The sequence below is a fragment of the Oncorhynchus masou genome, chromosome 18, assembly GCF_036934945.1.
Source record: "Oncorhynchus masou masou isolate Uvic2021 chromosome 18, UVic_Omas_1.1, whole genome shotgun sequence".
Lineage (NCBI taxonomy): Eukaryota > Metazoa > Chordata > Actinopteri > Salmoniformes > Salmonidae > Oncorhynchus > Oncorhynchus masou.
Window position 1 is genome coordinate 72,469,876 of NC_088229.1, and position 25,194 is coordinate 72,495,069.

General features: G+C 49.4%; 1 protein-coding gene across 3 annotated transcripts in view; it reads left to right on the plus strand.

The window, feature by feature from the left end:
- The window catches only part of pde10a (phosphodiesterase 10A), a 160,486-nt gene that overhangs the window by 33,940 nt on the left and 101,352 nt on the right, over positions 1-25,194 (plus strand). The window lies entirely within an intron of this gene.

Below are 25,194 nucleotides of genomic sequence, written 5' to 3' on the forward strand. Positions count from 1 at the left end.
TAGAGTGTAGGGACGGCAGGTAGCCTAGTGGTTAGAGGGTAGGGACGGCAGGTAGCCTAGTGGTTAGAGTGTAGGGACGGCAGGTAGCCTAGTGGTTAGAGTGTAGGGACGGCAGGTAGCCTAGTGGTTAGAGTGTAGGGACGGCAGGTAGCCTAGTGGTTAGAGTGTAGGGACGGCAGGTAGCCTAGTGGTTAGAGGGTAGGGACGGCAGGTAGCCTAGCGGTTAGAGTGTAGGGACGGCAGGTAGCCTAGCGGTTAGAGTGTAGGGACGGCAGGTAGCCTAGCGGTTAGAGTGTAGGGACGGCAGGTAGCCTAGCGGTTAGAGGGTAGGGACGGCAGGTAGCCTAGCGGTTAGAGTGTAGGGACGGCAGGTAGCCTAGTGGTTAGAGTGTAGGGACGGCAGGTAGCCTAGCTGTTAGAGTGTCGGGACGGCAGGTAGCCTAGCGGTTAGAGTGTCGGGACGGCAGGTAGCCTAGCGGTTAGAGTGTAGGGACGGCAGGTAGCCTAGCGGTTAGAGTGTAGGGACGGCAGGTAGCCTAGCGGTTAGAGTGTAGGGACGGCAGGTAGCCTAGCGGTTAGAGTGTAGGGACGGCAGGTAGCCTAGCGGTTAGAGTGTAGGGACGGCAGGTAGCCTAGCGCTTAGAGTGTAGGGACGGCAGGTAGCCTAGCGGTTAGAGTGTAGGGACGGCAGGTAGCCTAGTGGTTAGAGTGTAGGGACGGCAGGTAGCCTAGTGGTTAGAGTGTAGGGACGGCAGGTAGCCTAGTGGTTAGAGTGTAGGGACGGCAGGTAGCCTAGTGGTTAGAGTGTAGGGACGGCAGGAGTTAGCCTAGCGGTTAGAGAGTGTAGGGACGGCAGTTAGCCTAGCGGTTAAGAGTGTAGGGGCGGCAGGTAGCCTAGCGGTTAAGAGTGTAGGGACGGCAGGTAGCCTAGCGGTTAAGAGTGTAGGGACGGCAGGTAGCCTAGTGGTTAGAGTGTAGGGACGGCAGGTGCCTAGTGGTTAGAGTTCACAGCGTTGTTCGAGATCTTCAGTTTCTTGGCAATTTCTCGCATGGATTAGCCTTAATTTCTTAGAACAAGAATAGATATACTGACGAGTTTCAGAAGAAAGTTCTTTGTTTTTGGCCATTTTGAGCCTGTAATCGAATCCCCAAATGCTGATGCTCCAGATACTCAACTAGTCTAAAGATGTCCAGTTTTATTGCTTCTTTAATGAGGACAACAGTGTTCAGCAGTGCTTACATAATTGCAAAAGGGTTTTCTAATCATCAATTAGCCTTTTAAAATGATAAACTGGTACCCCTGCACGTTGACTCAGTACCGGTACCCTTGCACAGTGACTCGGTACTGGTACCCCTGCACATTGACTCAGTACTGGTACCCCTGCACATTGACTCAGTACTGGTACCCCTGCACAATGACTCAGTACCGGTACCCCTGCACAGTGACTCGGTACTGGTACCCCTGCACATTGACTCAGTACTGGTACCCCTGCACAATGACTCAGCACTGGTACCCCTGCACAGTGACTCAGTACTGGTTCTCCTTGTAGCCTCATTATTGGCTCAACTACCTCGTACTCCTTGTTTATAGCGTCGTTATTGTTATTTATTGTGTTACTATTTTCTATTTTTATTTGTTACGTTTTTTAAAAACTTTTTAATTCTGTATTGTTGGCATTTCACAGTCAAGTCTAAACCTCTTGTATTCGACGCATGTGACAAATAACATTTGACAAAGGCATTTTCTCTCATGTATTGTCTATGGTGAAGTCATAGTCTGTTGTTGTATGAGGTCCAATAGTGTCTTGTTTTTTGTTTTTTTAGTTCACCAAAGTTCGTCGGAAAGTTGAAGAAAGTATAATGAGGCTAAGTGTGGCTCTAGGGCCGTGTCCAGAAACAACACCTTGTCCCCTACCCCCTACACCCTACATCTCAGTGGAGAATATAGGTGTAAGCAATGTGGTGAATATTCCACCCAGCCTTTCAAATGGAAAGCTAAGTACTACCATAATTACTCCTCATAACCTTTTTCCGAATACTTTCTGACCTCCGCAAGTGATTAGGGTGTCCAGGGGCTAGGGGTTGATTTGGGATTCAGGGAGAGTGTGACTCGAGAGGCTAGCTAGGTTGTGTGACGATCCAGTAGGGAGTTGACGATGACGTTCTGATACATCAGGTGGAAAGGTGGCCATACTGTACAGCGGACACCACTCCGTTCCTCACGGATACACACAAGAGCGTAGGGCGTAGGCAGGGGTGAGGCCATGTGTTGATTCAGAATTCAGAGGAGGGGAATTGTTTGACACATCAGTGGCTAGTGTCTTGGTTTTTCGAGTGTATTAAAGTTCACCAGATTTGAAGAAGTTGTAAGGAATATAGTTTGGACAAAGTTTTGAGAGGCCACGGTCGGTTGTGTTCGGAGTTGACGACGTCAGGAGCTTGAACTCTGGAATTGTGTCCTTCTCGAGGACCAATGCTCTTACACTCCAAAACATCTTGCAGAGGAGACCAGACAGGTGGGACGCGAAGCACAACGTCATGTTGCTTGTTATACCAACACCTACCCAATCCTCTCAGATCTACACAAGAGCCTCGGGGTGTAGGGGATCGAGGTGATGTGGGATATAGGGAGTTCAAGCGTGCTACAAGAAACGCTAGGTTTAGTGATGGTCCCGGTTGGGAGTTGATGACATCTGAAGCCTGAACTCAGTCCTGCCCCCCCTCGAGGAGGACCAGTGCTCTTTCAGTCTTAACGCCGGCTGGAGAAGAAGAAGATCGGAGTGACGCAGACCAAGATCCCCAGAGGGACAGTGGTGACAGAGCAGAGCAGAGCACACTTAAAAAAAGAATCAAGGTCTGCTTTGTAGAATAAGAACAGAGATACGTGTGTGGGCCTACTGTACGCACAGGCTGAAATGGAGCAGACCTAAAAATAATGACTGTAAGATCTGCTTTGTAGATTAAGGACAGATGTATGTTTGTGCTTTACTGGAATGAGGGTTCGGTGGACTTTCGCTTCTTGTTTCACCCCCCTGTTCTCTCATTGGTATCTCATTTCACAACGCTATCAAAACATTCTGTAACATTGCACCCATCTGAACAGACCCCAGGTTTTACTCAGGAAACTCTTGACGGGGAGATTGGGTTTTCGGTTTAATACAAAACATATGAAAACTACAGGTACTACTGTCGGATAGGTAGATGGATAGTTGAAACTGACACCAGAGACTGTTGGATAGAGTTGAAACTGACACCAGAGACTGATGGATAGAGTTGAAACTGACACCAGAGACTGATGGATAGAGTTGAAACTGACACCAGAGACTGATGGATAGAGTTGAAACTGACACCAGAGACTGTTGGATAGAGTTGAAACTGACACCAGAGACTGATGGATAGAGTTGACACTGACACCAGAGACTGATGGATAGAGTTGAAACTGACACCAGAGACTGATGGATAGAGTTGACACTGACACCAGAGACTGATGGATAGAGTTGAAACTGACACCAGAGACTGTTGGATAGAGTTGAAACTGACACCAGAGACTGATGGATAGAGTTGAAACTGACACCATAGACTGTTGGATAGAGTTGAAACTGACACCAGAGTCTGATGGATAGAGTTGAAACTGACACCAGAGACTGTTGGATAGAGTTGAAACTGACACCAGAGACTGATGGATAGAGTTGAAACTGACACCAGAGACTGATGGATAGAGTTGAAACTGACACCAGAGACTGGTGGATAGAGTTGAAACTGACACCAGAGACTGATGGATAGAGTTGAAACTGACACCAGAGACTGATGGATAGAGTTGAAACTGACACCAGAGACTGATGGATAGAGTTGAAACTGACACCAGAGACTGATGGATAGAGTTGAAACTGACACCAGAGACTGATGGATAGAGTTGATACTGACACCAGAGACTGACACCAGAGACTGATGGATAGAGTTGAAACTGACACCAGAGACTGATGGATAGAGTTGAAACTGACACCAGAGACTGATGGATAGAGTTGAAACTGACACCAGAGACTGATGGATAGAGTTGAAACTGACACCAGAGACTGATGGATAGAGTTGAAACTGACACCAGAGACTGGTGGATAGAGTTGCTTGCTGGGTCCAGAATGATGAATATCACAATGACAATACATGTGGAAATAAAAATAGGAAAAATGTCAAATTGGTTTAAATTGGTGCTAAATCACTGAGCAGAAAGCCAAGAGGACTGCAATGTTTTTTCATGTTTGTGAGTGGTTTAACCATGGTGCTGTTAGATGACTAGAGGAGTGTATTAGGGTGTTTGTGTGTTTGTTTATAATAATCCCATAGAATTGCACCTCTTCACAGAACCACTGTCCACTGTTCTGTCCGCCTTTGTTTAACATTGAAATACTGTGACCACTGAAGCAGAATAGGTTTCATCATGATGGTACCATTACTGTTGTACCAATGACCCCAGAGAGGGAACGACACATGCTATTCAGGGTGGCTCCCCCCAAAATGGCACCCTATTCCCTACATGGTGCACTACTTTTTAACAGAGCCCTATGGTGGCTGTTCTAAAGTAGTGCACTATGTAGGACATAGGGTGCCATTTTGGAGACGATTGAGGGTCTCTGACCGGAACCAGAAGTCAACCAAGACCTGACTTGACCACAGTGGTCTGAGGGGAGAAGTATCAACCCACACACACACACACACACACACACACACACACACACACACACACACACACACACACACACACACACACACCCATAACACACACACCCATAACACACACACACACACACACCCATAACACACACACACACACACACACACACACACCCATACCACACACACACACACACACACCCATACCACACACACACACACACACACCCAATACCACACCACACACACACACACACACACACACACCCATACCACACCACACACACACACACACACCCATACCACACACACACACACACACACACCCATACCACACACACACACACACACCCATACCACACACACACACACACACACCCATACCACACACACACACACACATCCATACCACACACACGCACGCACCCATACCACACACACGCACGCACCCATACCACACACACGCACGCACCCATACCACACACACACACGCACCCATACCACACACACCCATACCACACACACCCATACCACACACACACCCACCCATACCACACACACACACACACCCCACCCATACCACACACACACACCCATACCACACACACACACACACACACACACACACACACACACACACACACACACACACACACACACACACACCCATACCCCCCACACACACACACCCATACCCCCACACACACACACACCCATACCCCCCACACACACACACACACCATACCCCACACACACACACACACCCATACCCCCACACACACACACACCCATACCCCACACACACACACACACCCATACCCCACACACACACACACACCCATACCCCACACACACACACACACCCATACCCCACACACACACACACCCATACCCCACACACACACCCATACCACACACACGCACCCATACCACACACACGCACCCATACCACACACACGCACGCACCCATACCACACACACGCACGCACCCATACCACACACACGCACGCACCCATACCACACACACGCACGCACCCATACCACACACACGCACGCACCCATACCACACACACGCACGCACCCATACCACACACACACACCCATACCACACACACACACCCATACCACACACACACACCCATACCACACACACACACACCCATACCACACACACACACACACACCCATACCACACACACACACACACACACCCATACCCACACACACACACACACACACACCCATACCACACACACGCACCCATACAACACACACACGCACCCATACCACAGACACACACACACACACCCATACCCCACACACACACCCATACCACACACACGCACCCATACCACACACACGCACCCATACCACACACACGCACCCATACCACACACACGCACGCACCCATACCACACACACGCACGCACCCATACTACACACACGCACGCACCCATACCACACACACGCACGCACCCATACCACACACACACACCCATACCACACACACACACCCATACCACACACACACACCCATACCACACACACACACACCCATACCACACACACACACACACACACACCCATACCACACACACACACACACACACCCATACCACACACACACACACACACACACCCATACCACACACACGCACCCATACCACAGACACGCACACACACACACCCATACCACACACACGCACACACACACATCCATACCACACACACGCACACACACACACCCATACCACACACACGCACACACACACACCCATACCACACACACGCACACACACACACCCATACCACACACACGCACACACACACACCCATACCACACACACGCACACACACACACACCCATACCACACACACACGCACACACACACAACCATACCCATACCACACACACACACCCATACCACACACACGCACCCATACCACACACACGCACCCATACCACACACACGCACCCATACCACACACACGCACCCATACCACACACACGCACCCATACCACACACACGCACCCATACCACACACACGCACCCATACCACACACACACACACGCACCCATACCACACACACACACGCACCCATACCACACACACACAAACACGCACGCACCCATACCACACGTGATGTTGTTGTGATGTCGGTTGTCATGTGATGTCGTTGTGATGTTGTTGTGATGTCGGTTGTCATCTGATGTCGTTGTGATGTTGTTGTGATGTCGGTTGTCGTGTGATGTCGTTGTGATGTTGGTTGTCGTGTGATGTCGTTGTGATGTCGGTTGTCGTGTGATGTTGTTGTTATGTTGGTTGTCGTGTGATGTCGTTGTGATGTCGGTTGTCGTGTGATGTCGTTGTGATGTCGGTTGTCATGTGATGTCGTTGTGATGTCGGTTGTCGTGTGATGTCGTTGTGATGTCGGTTGTTGTTGTAATTTGGCCTGGTGACATTTTTTGTTGCGATTAGTAGGTAGAAGATCACTGCCAGATTGTATGAAACAAACACACAGACACAGATTGTACTGAATGAACTGTCCCTGGGGCATAGATAGAGGGTTGGTGACCTAGAATGTGTGGAGTTGGATAAGACGAGCAGAAAAATTGGTTCTATTTCCTTGCTGTTAAAATGTAATAAAAGATGTCCTCTATCTGTCATTTTGGGAATTTGATGCTCCCTGACTGTCTGGGTTTCATTGTTGGGTGGTTTTTATCTGGACACAAGAAACTGCATGAATGTAGATACTAGTGGTCGGCCGATTAATCGGTATCGGCGTTAACAAAATCATCATCTGTTGACCTCTAGTAGATACATGATGATTCATAGAGTTTCTGTTTGGTTTTAGTCATTTTCCTCCATAAATATTTTTGGGGTTCTCTCCAAATGTTTTATAAATGTCATAATATGTGTCACTCAAACTACCAGCGGGCCGGACCCCCTTCCGTCCGCCTGTTTACTCTTTATCCTCTTTATAATTGATCTATTTTATTCTCATTCTTTGTCCTCCATCTTTCTCTCTCTGTCCTCTCTCTCTCTCTGTTTCTCTGTCCTCTATCTCTCTCTATCCTCTCTCTCTTTCTGTCTCTTTCTCTCTCTCTCTTTCTCTGTCTCTCTGACCTCTATCTCTATCTAGCTCTCTGTTCTTTATCTCTCTCTGTCCTCTCTCGCTCTCTCTCTGTCCTCTATCTATTTCTCTGTCCTCTCTCTCTCTCTGTCTCTCTGTCCTCTCTCTCTTTCTGTCTCTCTCTCTCTCTGTCCTCTATCTCTCTCTGTCCTCTATCTCTTTCTCTCTATCCTCTATCTCTATCTCCCTGTCCTCTTTCTCTCTGTCCTCTATCCTCTCTCTGTCCTCTCTCTCTCTGATTCTCTGTCCTCTATCCTCTATCTCTATCTCCCTGTCCTCTTTCTCTCTGTCCTCTATCCTCTCTCTCTCTCTGTCTCTCTGTCCTCTCTCTCTCTGCTTCTCTGTCCTCTGTCCTCTATCTCTATCTCCCTGTCCTCTTTCTCCCTGTCCTCTCTCTCTCTCTCTGTCTCTCTGTCCTCTCTCTCTCTGCTTCTCTGTCCTCTATCCTCTCTCTCTCTGTCTCTGTCTCTGTCTCTCTCTCTCTCTCTCTCTCTCTCTCTTTCTGTCTCTCTCTCTGTCTCTCTTTCTGTCTCTCTCTCTCTCTCTCTCTCTCTCTCTCTCTCTCTCTCTCTTTCTGTCTCTCTCCCTCTAGTTCTCCTCTCTACTATTTACCTAGGCCCATATGCTTATGTTCTCCTACTTTTAGGTCAGTTGGTCCTCTGACTTTGAGTTGAATTGTTACAGGTGGTGTAGAGTAGTGCTGTATTGACTCTTCGCTAAGTCCAGGCCTAGAATTCTGGGCAACCAATCACAGCGTTCCGGTAGATAGCAACTTTCATTAACCAATTAATTAATTAGCTGAAATGCATGGATACCAAACGAGGGAAATGCCCAAAAAACGTTTCATCAAATCAGAAATTGTTTACCAGGGATACTTGTGAATGTGATTCCTGAAATACAGAGCCTGTTAGAGTATTTAAAAAAAAATCAAAATTATACTTTTGTTGCATTGTTTTTGCTGGCTGGTTACTTAGTTCATTAGCACATTGCTAACGCTTGCTAGCTAGCCAGTAAATACAACTCTTTTTAAAAAACAAATATATGTTAGCTGGCTAAGTTATCTACAGTATATTACGAATATAGCTCTCATCTTCTGTCAACGTCAGGATACAATTTGAGAGCAGTGGTTAGCTCCTGTAGTGGTCAGTAGCTTTAACTTCTTTCTGAGCAGTGGCTAGTCACACTACAGACTTTGTTACCAGGTTACTGTTACCAGGTTACCGTTACCAGGTTACCGTGAAGCAGTTGTTAGGACCGTGGAACATCCAGGCTGCTGCGGAGATGGAGGTGCACCCGGTTAAAATGTGTTTGTTTAAATGACTGAGAAATGGGTGTAATTGTTGCAATAGCTTCCCACTGGTTGAATCAACAAGGTTTCAACATGTCATTTCAATGACATTACGTTGAATAGGCGTTGAATTGACATTGAATAAGCGTTGAATAGGCGTTGAATTGACGTTTGTGTCCAGTAGGTTGTGAGTGGGCAACATATCCTATAATCCTAAATTGACGTGTTGAATTATTTATTCATATTCAATGATTTTAAATTAAGCTTATTTCCCTAATCTGGCCGTTTGTGTTACTACTTTACACAAGATCGCATTTTCACCTATGACGGTGCCACGTTGAACGTCACTGAGCTCTTCAGTAAGGCCGATCTACTGCCAATGTTTGTCTATGGAGAATGCATGGCTATGTGCTCGATTTTATACCTCTCAGCAACGGGTGTGGCTGAAGTAGAGGTTGGCATCTATCCACTGGTATGTGTACTATACCCAAGGATGGATGTGATGGATGTGATGGATGTGATGGCTGTGATGGATGTGATGCTGTGATGGCTGTGATGGATGTGATGGATGTGATGGATGTGATGCTGTGATGGATGTGATGGCTGTGATGGCTGTGATGGATGTGATGGCTGTGATGGCTGTGATGTATGTGATGGCTGTGATGTATGTGATGGATGTGATGGATGTGATGCTGTGATGGCTGTGATGGATGTGATGGATGTGATGGATGTGATGTATGTGATGTATGTGATGGCTGTGATGTATGTGATGGATGTGATGGCTGTGATGGATGTGATGGCTGTGATGTATGTGATGGCTGTGATGGCTGTGATGTATGTGATGGCTGTGAGCGTGTTCACAGACGTCCAACAATACTGTTAACTCCACGTAGTGTGTGTTCGTGAGCTCACGCTTTGTACTTGCAGAGCAATCGTTGCATAATTTCCTCCGGTCCGTCAAGGTTTTGGACATGTTGTAGTCTGGATGTACACATACCATCAGGGTTTATTAAAGCCAACATCCCACTACCATTGGCTGCTTTTCAACTGCAGCCATTGCTGTCATCCGCAATGGGATTTTTTCTCTCTCTCTCGTTGCACTTTGTTGGTGTGAGGAGCCTGTCTGTCTGCTGTTGTGGACCTGCTGCCAGTAATGTTTTGGGTCTCACAGGCCCTCGCTCTCGGATGGTTGTACGTGTACTGACACTCAATTCCACCTCGCATAGTTTGCAATTCGCCGTCTTCTCGTTGAACTTCTTAAAGTTTTGCCAAAAACAGGACTTCGCTGCTGTCGCTTCCCTGTCTCACTCTCTAGCCATTACGTCCAACCGTGAACGGCGTTGGCGTACGGAGTGCTTTATATTTCTTGTATATAATTGTAAAGATTCATATTTCCTCGCAACTAACCTTATAGCATTGTTGCTTTCGGTATTTATTAATATATATATTTTTTTTAAATCACCGTGCTGATCATCAGAACCTGCTAGTGGTAGTTAACAGCACTGTGATTTTAATTTTGTTGAGAAAACGCCCCGAAGTCGTCATGCTTTATTTGTCCACGAAAAGGTAGTGCCAAAACAGTGGGCTGTTCAGAAGACTAGACAGACTCTATAGTCTCAATACTCACACAGTTACTGTCGCCAGAAACATTCACACGCACTCACACACATGCACACTCACACATGCACACTCACTCACACACATGCACTCACACACATGCACACTCACTCACACACATGCACACTCACTCACACACATGCACACTCACTCACACACATGCACACTCACTCACACACATGCACACTCACTCACACACATGCACACTCACTCACACACATGCACACTCACTCACACACTCACTCACACATGCACACTCACTCACACACATGCACACTCACTCGCACACGTGCACACACACGTGCACACTCACTCACACACGTGCACACTCACTCACACACGTGCACACTCACTCACACACGTGCACACTCACTCGCACACGTGCACACACACATGCACACTCACTCACACACGTGCACACACACATGCACACTCACTCACACACGTGCACACACACGTGCACACTCACTCACACACGTACACACTCACTCACACACGTGCTCACTCACACACATGCACACTCACTCACACACGTACACACATGCACACTCACTCACACACATGCACACTCACTCACACACGTGCACACACACGTGCACACTCACTCACACACGTGCACACTCACTCACACACGTGCACACACACATGCACACTCACTCACACACGTGCACACTCACTCACACACGTGCACACACACGTGCACACTCACTCACACACGTACACACATGCACACTCACTCACACACGTGCACACTCACTGACACACGTGCACACTCACACACACACGCACACTCACTCACACACGTGCACACTCACTCACACATGTGCACACACACATGCACACTCACTCACACACGTGCACACATGCACACTCACTCACACACGTGCACACACACGTGCACACTCACTCACACACGTGCACACATGCACACTCACTCACACACGTGCACACACACAGAAAGGACAGTGAAGACAGACGCCAGCATGTCCATTAAGTATAACTTTACCTCAGTGCTGGTTCAATGATGTCCAGGCAAATGGCTGTTCTCCCCGTCGTCCCCGACAACACACGTAATAAACAACAGCTCTCAACAACCTAATTGCCTATTAAGCAACAATCCAGTCCTCCTCGCCTCCTCTCTCCCTCCTTCCTCTAGCTAAGCAACAATCCAGTCCTCCTCGCCTCCTCTCTCCCTCCTTCCTCTAGCGGCCTCCGTTGGGCTCCTCCTCCAGGAGACGCAGACGGCCGCTGTCCCAGGGGCCAGAGCTGGTTGGAATGACGTCATGATTGTTTAGATGGAGCTATTATCCCTCGGTCAAAAGCAGAAATACTATTTTTATTTTTATTTTTTTGTCTTCCAATTGATGGATGAGTGAAATATATAATTAATGAATGATTGAAAGAAGTACTGATTAATGAATGAAAACCCTGCTGAAACAAACTGCATGTACCAGAATACATTTCAAGCTGGTCCATGCTGGTCAGTGCTTTTTGTGTTTTTGCTGGTGACCAGCCTTAGCAGTGTTTTGGACACTGGTGACCAGCCTTAGCAGTGTTTTGGACACTGGTGACCAGCCTTAGCAGTGTTTTGGACACTGGTGACCAGCCTTAGCAGTGTTTTGGACACTGGTGACCAGCCTTAGCAGTGTTTTGGACACTGGTGACCAGCCTTAGCAGTGTTTTGGACACTGGTGACCAGCCTTAGCAGTGTTTTGGACACTGGTGACCAGCCTTAGCAGTGATTTGGACACTGGTGACCAGCCTTAGCAGTGTTTTGGACACTGGTGACCAGCCTTAGCAGTGTTTTGAACACTGGTGACCAGCCTTAGCAGTGTTTTGGACACTGGTGACCAGCCTTAGCAGTGTTTTGGACACTGGTGACCAGCCTCTACAGTAATTTGGACACTGGTGACCAGCCTCTACAGTATTTTGGACACTGGTGACCAGCCTTAGCAGTGTTTTGGACACTGGTGACCAGCCTTAGCAGTGTTTTGGAAACTGGTGACCAGCCTCTACAGTATTTTGGACACTGGTGACCAGCCTCTACAGTATTTTGGACACTGGTGACCAGCCTCTACAGTATTTTGGACACTGGTGACCAGCCTTCGCTATGTTTTGGACACTGGTGACCAGCCTTAGCAGTGTTTTGGACACTGGTGACCAGCAAAAGTTGTGTTTTGGACACTGGTGATCAGCCTTCGCAATATGTTGGACACTGGTGACAAGCAAAAGTTGTGTTTTTGACACTGGAAACAGCATAAACTGTGTTTTGGACACTGGTGACCAGCCTTAGCAGTGTTTTGGAAACTGGTGACCAGCCTCTACAGTATTTTGGACACTGGTGACCAGCCTCTACAGTATTTTGGACACTGGTGACCAGCCTCTACAGTGTTTTGGACACTGGTGACCAGCCTCTACAGTGTTTTGGACACTGGTGACCAGCCTTAGCAGTGTTTTGGACACTGGTGACCAGCCTCTACAGTGTTTTGGACACTGGTGACCAGCCTTAGCAGTGTTTTGGACACTGGTGACCAGCCTCTACAGTGTTTTGGACACTGGTGACCAGCCTTAGCAGTGTTTTGGACACTGGTGACCAGCCTTAGCAGTGTTTTGGACACTGGTGACCAGCCTTAGCAGTGTTTTGGACACTGGTGACCAGCCTTAGCAGTGTTTTGGACACTGGTGACCAGCCTTAGCAGTGTTTTGGAAACTGGTGACCAGCCTCTACAGTATTTTGGACACTGGTGACCAGTCTCTACAGTATTTTGGACACTGGTGACCAGCCTCTACAGTATTTTGGACACTGGTGACCAGTCTCTACAGTATTTTGGACACTGGTGACCAGCCTTAGCAGTGTTTTGGAAACTGGTGACCAGCCTCTACAGTATTTTGGACACTGGTGACCAGCCTCTACAGTATTTTGGACACTGGTGACCAGCCTTCGCTATGTTTTGGACACTGGTGACCAGCCTTAGCAGTGTTTTGGACACTGGTGACCAGCAAAAGTTGTGTTTTGGACACTGGTGATCAGCCTTCGCAATATTTTGGACACTGGTGACCAGCAAAAGTTGTGTTTTTGACACTGGAAACAGCATAAACTGTGTTTTGGACACTGGAAACAGCATAAACTGTGTTTTGGACCCTGTTTTGGACCCTGAGCCCTAGGACCATGCCCCAGGACTACCTGACATGATGACTCCTTGCTGTCCCCAGTCCACCTGGCCGTGCTGCTGCTCCAGTTTCAACTGACCTGAGCCCTAGGACCATGCCCCAGGACTACTTGACATGATGACTCCTTGCTGTCCCCAGTCCACCTGGCCGTGCTGCTGCTCCAGTTTCAACTGTTCTGCCTTATTATTATTCGACCATGCTGGTCATTTATGAACATTTGAACATCTTGGCCATGTTCTGTTATAATCTCTACCCGGCACAGCCAGAAGAGGACTGGCCACCCCACATAGCCTGGTTCCTCTCTAGGTTTCTTCCTAGGTTTTGGCTTTTCTAGGGAGTTTTTCCTAGCCACCGTGCTTCTACACCTGCATTGCTTGCTGTTTGGGGTTTTAGGCTGGGTTTCTGTACAGCACTTTGAGATATCAGCTGATGTACGAAGGGCTATATAAATAAATTTGATTTGATTTTGATTTGGTAACAGCATAAACTGTGTTTTGGACACTGGTAACAGCATAAAGTGTGTTCTGGACACTGGTAACAGCATAAAGTGTGTTCTGGACACTGGTAACAGCATAAACTGTGTTTTGGACACTGGTAACAGCATAAACTGTGTTTTGGACACTGGTAACAGCATAAAGTGTGTTCTGGACACTGGTAACAGCATAAAGTGTGTTCTGGACACTGGTAACAGCATAAACTGTGTTTTGGACACTGGTAACAGCATAAACTGTGTTTTGGACACTGGTGACAGCATAAAGTGTGTTCTGGACACTGGTAACAGCATAAACTGTGTTTTGGACCCTGGTAACAGCATAAACTGTGTTTTGGACCCTGGTGACAGCATAAACTGTGTTTTGGACACTGGTAACAGCATAAACTAAAGTAAAACTGTAATCAAGTCACATTATGCCAGTTTGCAAAGTAATGTCCAATTTCTTTTGAAATCCAGTCAGAGAGGATTCCCAAAATCTACATTCAGAATAACTGCCAGAGTTAAACAAAACGTTTATGGAGTGAAGCATCTAAACTGGAACAACAATCTATGTGACGGCAGCAATGTCTACTATACATATTGGATTAGTTTAGAAAAAAGTATGTCATTTGTCTTGTGTTGCATAACATATACTTTTTGAAAGAATGAATCAATGTACGTGCAAAAAACACAGATATTGCAACAAACAACTCTAAATATCAAACTGCAATAGAGCATGCTGGGAAATATGTGCTAGCGGGGGTGCATTAGCATATTTGGGGACATAGTCTAAAATCTGTTGTATTTGTGCCAACCATTAGTGGAAGTGTTGTACCAGTTTAAGTGTTTTTATCATGTTTATGACAGTTGAGCACCTACTTTGTTCACTGTCAGTTCTACAATCTTGGTCAGAGGTTGTGACAATCAGGAGTTGGACTGTGATTTGATTTGATTTGCATCTTCCAGTAACTTAATGGCAATTAGTCACTGGGAAGGTTCGTTTTCAGTAACTTACTGTCTGCTTGCTGCAAGTAATTATTGAAATATTCACAGTTACTTAGTGTGTCACGCAGACTGGCCTGATGGTGTGACTGGAAGATCAGTTTGCTGCCAAAGATGACGCCGGGTCCCTAGTGTACAGACACAAATAATACTTAGTAGTCTTGTAAACACTCAATTTTAGTGAAGGTATAGTCATCTACTGATACAACACTTCCACTCACGGTTGGTACAAATACACATATATTAGACCACACTCCCTAATATGCTAAACAACTCCACCGGTACATTGCCCCACCTACGTTTCTAAGCACAGTGATGATTGTACCTTATATTCAAAATATTGGGTTGAAAAATGTATCTGCACATTGATTATCTGCACATCAGAATCACCTTAATTTGCAAAGTAAATTTACACATGCCCGGAATAGGCCTTAGTGTGAAGAACTATTGACTTAATTCTGAACAGCTTTTAGCGAAGTGCAGAAATGTTTTCTTGCTATTAATCTGTGGCCAATCTCTGTCATGCCCACAGACCTGGTGGCATAGCAGGAAATTCAGGTCATAAAGCAACCAAGTTCAAATTTCAAGTCTCAAGTCATTTCTTTTAGCGCAATAACAACTTCATTCAGCCGTAAAAATGTGTTAATTTGTTGTTGTTTACTTTACTTTTCATTGCAACCAGTAGCCTGTAGTGTACTGTAAAATTGCAGAAAAGATTAACAATGTAGCATTTCATGACAACGTTAAGTGTGGAGATGGACCAATTGAAGTTGAAGATTCCCGGCGCCATTTGGTGCGTCGCAGACCCGGAGGAGGAGGGGGGGGGGGGGTGATACAGAGGAGTCAATGTTCAGTCCTTTTAAATTTTGAGTCACTGCCTGACAAAGTCCTGTTAGGATGTATCAGTTGTCCTGTTGGAGCTTTTGTGCCGAATCCACTGCGTTTCAGGTGCATCATTTATGATCTGACTTCAGAAGAGTTCCAGGGTGTGTTGAGGGGTGGTGTCCCGTCCCGCCAGGCCGTTGGCACGGTGTGTACCCCAGGGAACAACTCTACCGGTGCATGGTGCAGGAGCAGATAGGGCCTAAGTAGTGGAATGGGGTAGTGGGTTTTAATGAGGGGTGGTGTCCCGTCCTGCCAGGCCGTTGGCACGGTGTGTACCCCAGGGAACAACTCTACCGGTGCATGGTGCAGGAGCAGATAGGGCCAAAGTAGTGGAATGGGGTAGTGGGTTTTAATGAGGGGTGGTGTCCCGTCCCGCCAGGCCGTTGGCACGGTGTGTACCCCAGGGAACAACTCTACCGGTGCATGGTGCAGGAGCAGATAGGGCCTAAGTAGTGGAATGGGGTAGTGGGTTTTAATGAGGGGTGGTGTCCCGTCCTGCCAGGCCGTTGGCACGGTGTGTACCCCAGGAACAACTCTACCGGTGCATGGTGCAGGAGCAGATAGGGCCAAAGTAGTGGAATGGGGTAGTGGGTTTTAATGAGGGGTGGTGTCCCGTCCCGCCAGGCCGTTGGCACGGTGTGTACCCCAGGGAACAACTCTACCGGTGCATGGTGCAGGAGCAGATAGGGCCAAAGTAGTGGAATGGGGTAGTGGGTTTTAATGAGGGGTGGTGTCCCGTCCCGCCAGGCCGTTGGCACGGTGTGTACCCCAGGGAACAACTCTACCGGTGCATGGTGCAGGAGCAGATAGGGCCAAAGTAGTGGAATGGGGTAGTGGGTTTTAATGAGGGGTGGTGTCCCGTCCCGCCAGGCCGTTGGCACGGTGTGTACCCCAGGGAACAACTCTACCGGTGCATGGTGCAGGAGCAGATAGGGCCAAAGTAGTGGAATGGGGTAGTGGGTTTTAATGAGGGGTGGTGTCCCGTCCCGCCAGGCCGTTGGCACGGTGTGTACCCCAGGGAACAACTCTACCGGTGCATGGTGCAGGAGCAGATAGGGCCAAAGTAGTGGAATGGGGTAGTGGGTTTTAATGAGGGGTGGTGTCCCGTCCCGCCAGCCCGTTGGCACGGTGTGTACCCCAGGGAACAACTCTACCGGTGCATGGTGCAGGAGCAGATAGGGCCAAAGTAGTGGAATGGGGTAGTGGGTTTTAATGAGGGGTGGTGTCCCGTCCCGCCAGGCCGTTGGCACGGTGTGTACCCCAGGGAACAACTCTACCGGTGCATGGTGCAGGAGCAGATAGGGCCAAAGTAGTGGAATGGGGTAGTGGGTTTTAATGAGGGGTGGTGTCCCGTCCCGCCAGCCCGTTGGCACGGTGTGTACCCCAGGGAACAACTCTACCGGTGCATGGTGCAGGAGCAGATAGGGCCAAAGTAGTGGAATGGGGTAGTGGGTTTTAATGAGGGGTGGTGTCCCGTCCCGCCAGCCCGTTGGCACGGTGTGTACCCCAGGGAACAACTCTACCGGTGCATGGTGCAGGAGCAGATAGGGCCAAAGTAGTGGAATGGGGTAGTGGGTTTTAATGAGGGGTGGTGTCCCGTCCCGCCAGGCCGTTGGCACGGTGTGTACCCCAGGGAACAACTCTACCGGTGCATGGTGCAGGAGCAGATAGGGCCAAAGTAGTGGAATGGGGTAGTGGGTTTTAATGAGGGGTGGTGTCCCGTCCCGCCAGGCCGTTGGCACGGTGTGTACCCCAGGGAACAACTCTACCGGTGCATGGTGCAGGAGCAGATAGGGCCAAAGTAGTGGAATGGGGTAGTGGGTTTTAATGAGGGGTGGTGTCCCGTCCCGCCAGCCCGTTGGCACGGTGTGTACCCCAGGGAACAACTCTACCGGTGCATGGTGCAGGAGCAGATAGGGCCAAAGTAGTGGAATGGGGTAGTGGGTTTTAATGAGGGGTGGTGTCCCGTCCCGCCAGGCCGTTGGCACGGTGTGTACCCCAGGGAACAACTCTACCGGTGCATGGTGCAGGAGCAGATAGGGCCAAAGTAGTGGAATGGGGTAGTGGGTTTTAATGAGGGGTGGTGTCCCGTCCCGCCAGCCCGTTGGCACGGTGTGTACCCCAGGGAACAACTCTACCGGTGCATGGTGCAGGAGCAGATAGGGCCAAAGTAGTGGAATGGGGTAGTGGGTTTTAATGAGGGGTGGTGTCCCGTCCCGCCAGGCCGTTGGCACGGTGTGTACCCCAGGGAACAACTCTACCGGTGCATGGTGCAGGAGCAGATAGGGCCAAAGTAGTGGAATGGGGTAGTGGGTTTTAATGAGGGGTGGTGTCCCGTCCCGCCAGGCCGTTGGCACGGTGCAGGAGCAGATAGGGTCTAAGTAGTGGAATGGGGTAGTGGGTTTTAATGAGGGGTGGTGTCCCGTCCCGCCAGCCCGTTGGCACGGTGTGTACCCCAGGGAACAACTCTACCGGTGCATGGTGCAGGAGCAGATAGGGCCAAAGTAGTGGAATGGGGTAGTGGGTTTTAATGAGGGGTGGTGTCCCGTCCCGCCAGGCCGTTGGCACGGTGTGTACCCCAGGGAACAACTCTACCGGTGCATGGTGCAGGAGCAGATAGGGCCAAAGTAGTGGAATGGGGTAGTGGGTTTTAATGAGGGGTGGTGTCCCGTCCCGCCAGGCCGTTGGCATGGTGCAGGAGCAGATAGGGTCTAAGTAGTGGAATGGGGTAGTGGGTTTTAATGAGGGGTGGTGTCCCGTCCCGCCAGGCCGTTGGCATGGTGCAGGAGCAGATAGGGTCTAAGTAGTGGAATGGGGTAGTGGGTTTTAATGAGGGGTGGTGTCCCGTCCCGCCAGGCCGTTGGCACGGTGTGTACCCCAGGGAACAACTCTACCGGTGCATGGTGCAGGAGCAGATAGGGCCAAAGTAGTGGAATGGGGTAGTGGGTTTTAATGAGGGGTGGTGTCCCGTCCCGCCAGCCCGTTGGCACGGTGTGTACCCCAGGGAACAACTCTACCGGTGCATGGTGCAGGAGCAGATAGGGCCAAAGTAGTGGAATGGGGTAGTGGGTTTTAATGAGGGGTGGTGTCCCGTCCCGCCAGGCCGTTGGCACGGTGTGTACCCCAGGGAACAACTCTACCGGTGCATGGTGCAGGAGCAGATAGGGCCAAAGTAGTGGAATGGGGTAGTGGGTTTTAATGAGGGGTGGTGTCCCGTCCCGCCAGGCCGTTGGCACGGTGTGTACCCCAGGGAACAACTCTACCGGTGCATGGTGCAGGAGCAGATAGGGCCAAAGTAGTGGAATGGGGTAGTGGGTTTTAATGAGGGGTGGTGTCCCGTCCCGCCAGCCCGTTGGCACGGTGTGTACCCCAGGGAACAACTCTACCGGTGCATGGTGCAGGAGCAGATAGGGCCAAAGTAGTGGAATGGGGTAGTGGGTTTTAATGAGGGGTGGTGTCCCGTCCCGCCAGCCCGTTGGCACGGTGTGTACCCCAGGGAACAACTCTACCGGTGCATGGTGCAGGAGCAGATAGGGCCAAAGTAGTGGAATGGGGTAGTGGGTTTTAATGAGGGGTGGTGTCCCGTCCCGCCAGGCCGTTGGCACGGTGTGTACCCCAGGGAACAACTCTACCGGTGCATGGTGCAGGAGCAGATAGGGCCAAAGTAGTGGAATGGGGTAGTGGGTTTTAATGAGGGGTGGTGTCCCGTCCCGCCAGGCCGTTGGCACGGTGTGTACCCCAGGGAACAACTCTACCGGTGCATGGTGCAGGAGCAGATAGGGCCAAAGTAGTGGAATGGGGTAGTGGGTTTTAATGAGGGGTGGTGTCCCGTCCCGCCAGCCCGTTGGCACGGTGTGTACCCCAGGGAACAACTCTACCGGTGCATGGTGCAGGAGCAGATAGGGCCAAAGTAGTGGAATGGGGTAGTGGGTTTTAATGAGGGGTGGTGTCCCGTCCCGCCAGGCCGTTGGCACGGTGTGTACCCCAGGGAACAACTCTACCGGTGCATGGTGCAGGAGCAGATAGGGCCAAAGTAGTGGAATGGGGTAGTGGGTTTTAATGAGGGGTGGTGTCCCGTCCCGCCAGGCCGTTGTCATGGTGCAGGAGCAGATAGGGTCAAAGTAGTGGAATGGGGTAGTGGGTTTTAATGAGGGGTGGTGTCCCGTCCCGCCAGCCCGTTGGCACGGTGTGTACCCCAGGGAACAACTCTACCGGTGCATGGTGCAGGAGCAGATAGGGCCAAAGTAGTGGAATGGGGTAGTGGGTTTTAATGAGGGGTGGTGTCCCGTCCCGCCAGGCCGTTGGCACGGTGCAGGAGCAGATAGGGTCTAAGTAGTGGAATGGGGTAGTGGGTTTTAATGAGGGGTGGTGTCCCGTCCCGCCAGGCCGTTGGCATGGTGCAGGAGCAGATAGGGCCAAAGTAGTGGAATGGGGTAGTGGGTTTTAATGAGGGGTGGTGTCCCGTCCTGCCAGCCCGTTGGCATGGTGCAGGAGCAGATAGGGTCTAAGTAGTGGAATGGGGTAGTGGGTTTTAATGAGGGGTGGTGTCCCGTCCTGCCAGCCCGTTGGCATGGTGCAGGAGCAGATAGGGTCTAAGTAGTGGAATGGGGTAGTGGGTTTTAATGAGGGGTGGTGTCCCGTCCTGCCAGCCCGTTGGCATGGTGCAGGAGCAGATAGGGTCTAAGTAGTGGAATGGGGTAGTGGGTTTTAATGAGGGGTGGTGTCCCGTCCCGCCAGGCCGTTGGCATGGTGCAGGAGCAGATAGGGTCTAAGTAGTGGAATGGGGTAGTGGGTTTTAATGAGGGGTGGTGTCCCGTCCTGCCAGGCCGTTGGCACGGTGCAGGAGCAGATAGGGTCTAAGTAGTGGAATGGGGTAGTGGGTTTTAATGTGGGGTGGTGTCCCGTCCCGCCAGGCCGTTGGCATGGTGCAGGAGCAGATAGGGTCTAAGTAGTGGAATGGGGTAGTGGGTTTTAATGAGGGGTGGTGTCCCGTCCCGCCAGGCCGTTGGCACGGTGCAGGAGCAGATAGGGTCTAAGTAGTGGAATGGGGTAGTGGGTTTTAATGAGGGGTGGTGTCCCGTCCCGCCAGGCCGTTGGCATGGTGCAGGAGCAGATAGGGTCTAAGTAGTGGAATGGGGTAGTGGGTTTTAATGAGGGGTGGTGTCCCGTCCCGCCATGAGGCCGTTGGCATGGTGCAGGAGCAGATAGGGTCTAAGTAGTGGAATGGGGTAGTGGGTTTTAATGAGGGGTGGTGTCCCGTCCCGCCAGCCCGTTGGCATGGTGCAGGAGCAGATAGGGTCTAAGTAGTGGAATGGGGTAGTGGGTTTTAATGAGGGGTGGTGTCCCGTCCCGCCAGCCCGTTGGCATGGTGCAGGAGCAGATAGGGTCTAAGTAGTGGAATGGGGTAGTGGGTTTTAATGAGGGGTGGTGTCCCGTCCCGCCAGCCCGTTGGCATGGTGCAGGAGCAGATAGGGCCAAAGTAGTGGAATGGGGTAGTGGGTTTTAATGAGGGGTGGTGTCCCGTCCCGCCAGGCCGTTGGCATGGTGCAGGAGCAGATAGGGCCAAAGTAGTGGAATGGGGTAGTGGGTTTTAATGAGGGGTGGTGTCCCGTCCCGCCAGGCCGTTGGCATGGTGCAGGAGCAGATAGGGCCAAAGTAGTGGAATGGGGTAGTGGGTTTTAATGAGGGGTGGTGTCCCGTCCTGCCAGCCCGTTGGCATGGTGCAGGAGCAGATAGGGTCTAAGTAGTGGAATGGGGTAGTGGGTTTTAATGAGGGGTGGTGTCCCGTCCCGCCAGGCCGTTGGCATGGTGCAGGAGCAGATAGGGTCTAAGTAGTGGAATGGGGTAGTGGGTTTTAATGAGGGGTGGTGTCCCGACCCGCCAGCCCGTTGGCATGGTGCAGGAGCAGATAGGGCAAAAGTAGTGGAATGGGGTAGTGGGTTTTAATGAGGGGTGGTGTCCCGTCCCGCCAGGCCGTTGTCATGGTGCAGGAGCAGATAGGGTCTAAGTAGTGGAATGGGGTAGTGGGTTTTAATGAGGGGTGGTGTCCCGTCCCGCCAGGCCGTTGGCATGGTGCAGGAGCAGATAGGGTCTAAGTAGTGGAATGGGGTAGTGGGTTTTAATGAGGGGTGGTGTCCCGTCCCGCCAGCCCGTTGGCATGGTGCAGGAGCAGATAGGGCAAAAGTAGTGGAATGGGGTAGTGGGTTTTTAACGGTGTCTAGGGCTCTATTTCACTTTCTTAGAGGAACAGACTAATCAAGATAATTTAATGTAGGTATACTGTGACCGGCCTCACTCTCCAGTACAGTAGGTAGACTGTGTCCGGCCTCACTCTCCAGTACAGTAGGTAGACTGTGTCCGGCCTCACTCTCCAGTACAGTAGCTAGACTGTGTCCGGCCTCACTCTCCAGTACAGTAGCTAGACTGTGTCCGGCCTCACTCTCCAGTACAGTAGGTAGACTGTGACCGGCCTCACTCTCCAGTACAGTAGGTAGACTGTGTCCGGCCTCACACTCCAGTACAGTAGGTATAATGTGACTGGCCTCTCTCCAGTACAGTAGGTAGACTGTGAATGGCCTCTCTCTCCAGTACAGTAGCTAGACTGACTGGCCTCACACTTCAGTACAGTAGTTAGACTGTGAATGGCCTCTCTCTCCAGTACAGTAGGTAGACTGTGAATGGCCTCTCTCTCCAGTACAGTAGGTAGACTGTGAATGGCCTCACACTCCAGTACAGTAGGTAGACTGTGAATGGCCTCACACTCCAGTACAGTAGGTAGACAGTGAATATCCTCACTCTCCAGTACAGTAGGTAGACTGTGAATGGTATCACTCTCCAGTACAGTAGGTAGACTGTGAATGGCCTCACACTCCAGTACAGTAGGTAGACTGTGAATGGCCTCTCTCTCCAGTACAGTAGGTAGACTGTGAATGGTATCACTCTCCAGTACAGTAGGTAGACTGTGAATGGCCTCACACTCCAGTACAGTAGGTAGACTGTGAATGGCCTCTCTCTCCAGTACAGTAGGTAGACTGTGAATGGCCTCACACTCCAGTACAGTAGGTAGACTGTGAATGGCCTCTCTCTCCAGTACAGTAGGTAGACTGTGAATGGCCTCACTCTCCAGTACAGTAGGTAGACTGTGAATATCCTCACACTCCAGTACAGTAGGTAGACTGTGAATGGCCTCTCTCTCCAGTACAGTAGGTAGACTGTGAATATCCTCACTCTCCAGTACAGTAGGTAGACTGTGAATATCCTCACACTCCAGTACAGTAGGTAGACAGTGAATTGTCTCACACTCCAGTACAGTAGGTGGCGGTGTATGCACCTAAAAGTTGTATGCGATCTGCCAATCAAGTTCCAAAGAAGAAAAAGAAGAAGCATTTCATGGCAAGGAAAAGAAAGGAAAACATGGTGGAAAGGGAAAGAACAGGAGGGTTCTTCAAAACCATCACAGAACCCCTCAAACCATTCCTGCTATTCTGGTCAAGGTGGTCTGCAAAACCACGCCCATCATTAACATATTTCCCAGCATGCTGTCACCCCCTGACCATGGAGAGACATTTTTTCTCTATGGTGTAGTAGGTCAGGGCGTGACTAAGGGGTGATCTAGTATGTCTATGTTATGTTCTAGTTAATTTTTCTATGTTGGTGTTTTGTATGATTCCCAATTAGAGGCAGCTGGTAATCTTTGTCTCTAATTGGGGATCATATTTAAGTATTTCATTTTCCCACCTGTGTTTGTGGGATCTTGTTTATGTTTAGTTGCCTGTGAGCACTTCATTGACTTCACGTTTCGTTTATTCTTTGTTGTTTTGTGCGTTTCACTAAATAAATATGTGGAAACCGTATCGCTTTGCACCTTGGTCCGATAAGTCTCATAACGAACGTGACACATACCCTATTGCTGTTAGATTTTTTTAATAAATTGCTAAACGAAGATAAATTACATTTTTACATTTTCTAAACAAATCCAATCTGTGAGTTGGATTCATTGCACCCATTAATGAACAGGTTGTTCTAGTTTACATGGTTTAGGTAGGGTCATTCACTGATCGTCCTAATCCTGCTAGTCATTCTGATTGTAGTTTGCGGGAGATAGACTTCACTTTGAAAGCTAGCATAATGTGACTTGATGCTGGTTTTGCGGGTGACCAGGCTATGCTGGTAAATTTATGATCGGTGTATATAGTTATCAGGTGGTCACCCGCGGAAACGAAAGGAAGGGTGGTCACCCGCGGAAACGAAAGGAAGGGTGGTCACCCGCGAAAACGAAAGGAAGGGTGGTCACCCGTGAAAACGAAAGGAAGGCTGGTCACCCGTGAAAACGAAAGGAAGGCTGGTCACCCGTGAAAACGAAAGGAAGGCTGGTCACCCGCGGAAACGAAAGGAAGGGTGGTCACCCGCAGAAACGAAAGGAAGGGTGGTCACCCGCGAAAATGAAAGGAAGGCTGATCACCCGTGAAAACACAAGGAAGGCTGATCACCCGTGAAAACGAAAGGAAGGCTGATCACCCGTGAAAACACAAGGAAGGCTGATCACCCGTGAAAACACAAGGAAGGCTGATCACCCGTGAAAACACAAGGAAGGCTGATCACCAGCCTATGCTGGTCTATGCTGTTTTTTTAGCCGGGAGATGGAATGATTGAAAGATGGAATTAATGTATGAATTAATTAATGAAAAAGGAAATTATTGAATGAAATATATAATGAATGAAATAGGTCATTCATGAAATATATAATGACTAAAAGGGATAATGAATGAATGAATTAAAGATGTAATGAATGAAAGAGGCTATGAATGATATATGTAATAAATGAGAGGTAATGAATGAAAGATGCAATAAATGAGAGGTAATGAATGAAAGAGGTAATGAATGAATGAATGAAAGATGTTATAAATGAAAGCGGTAATGAATGAAATATGCAATACATGAGAGGTAATGAATGAA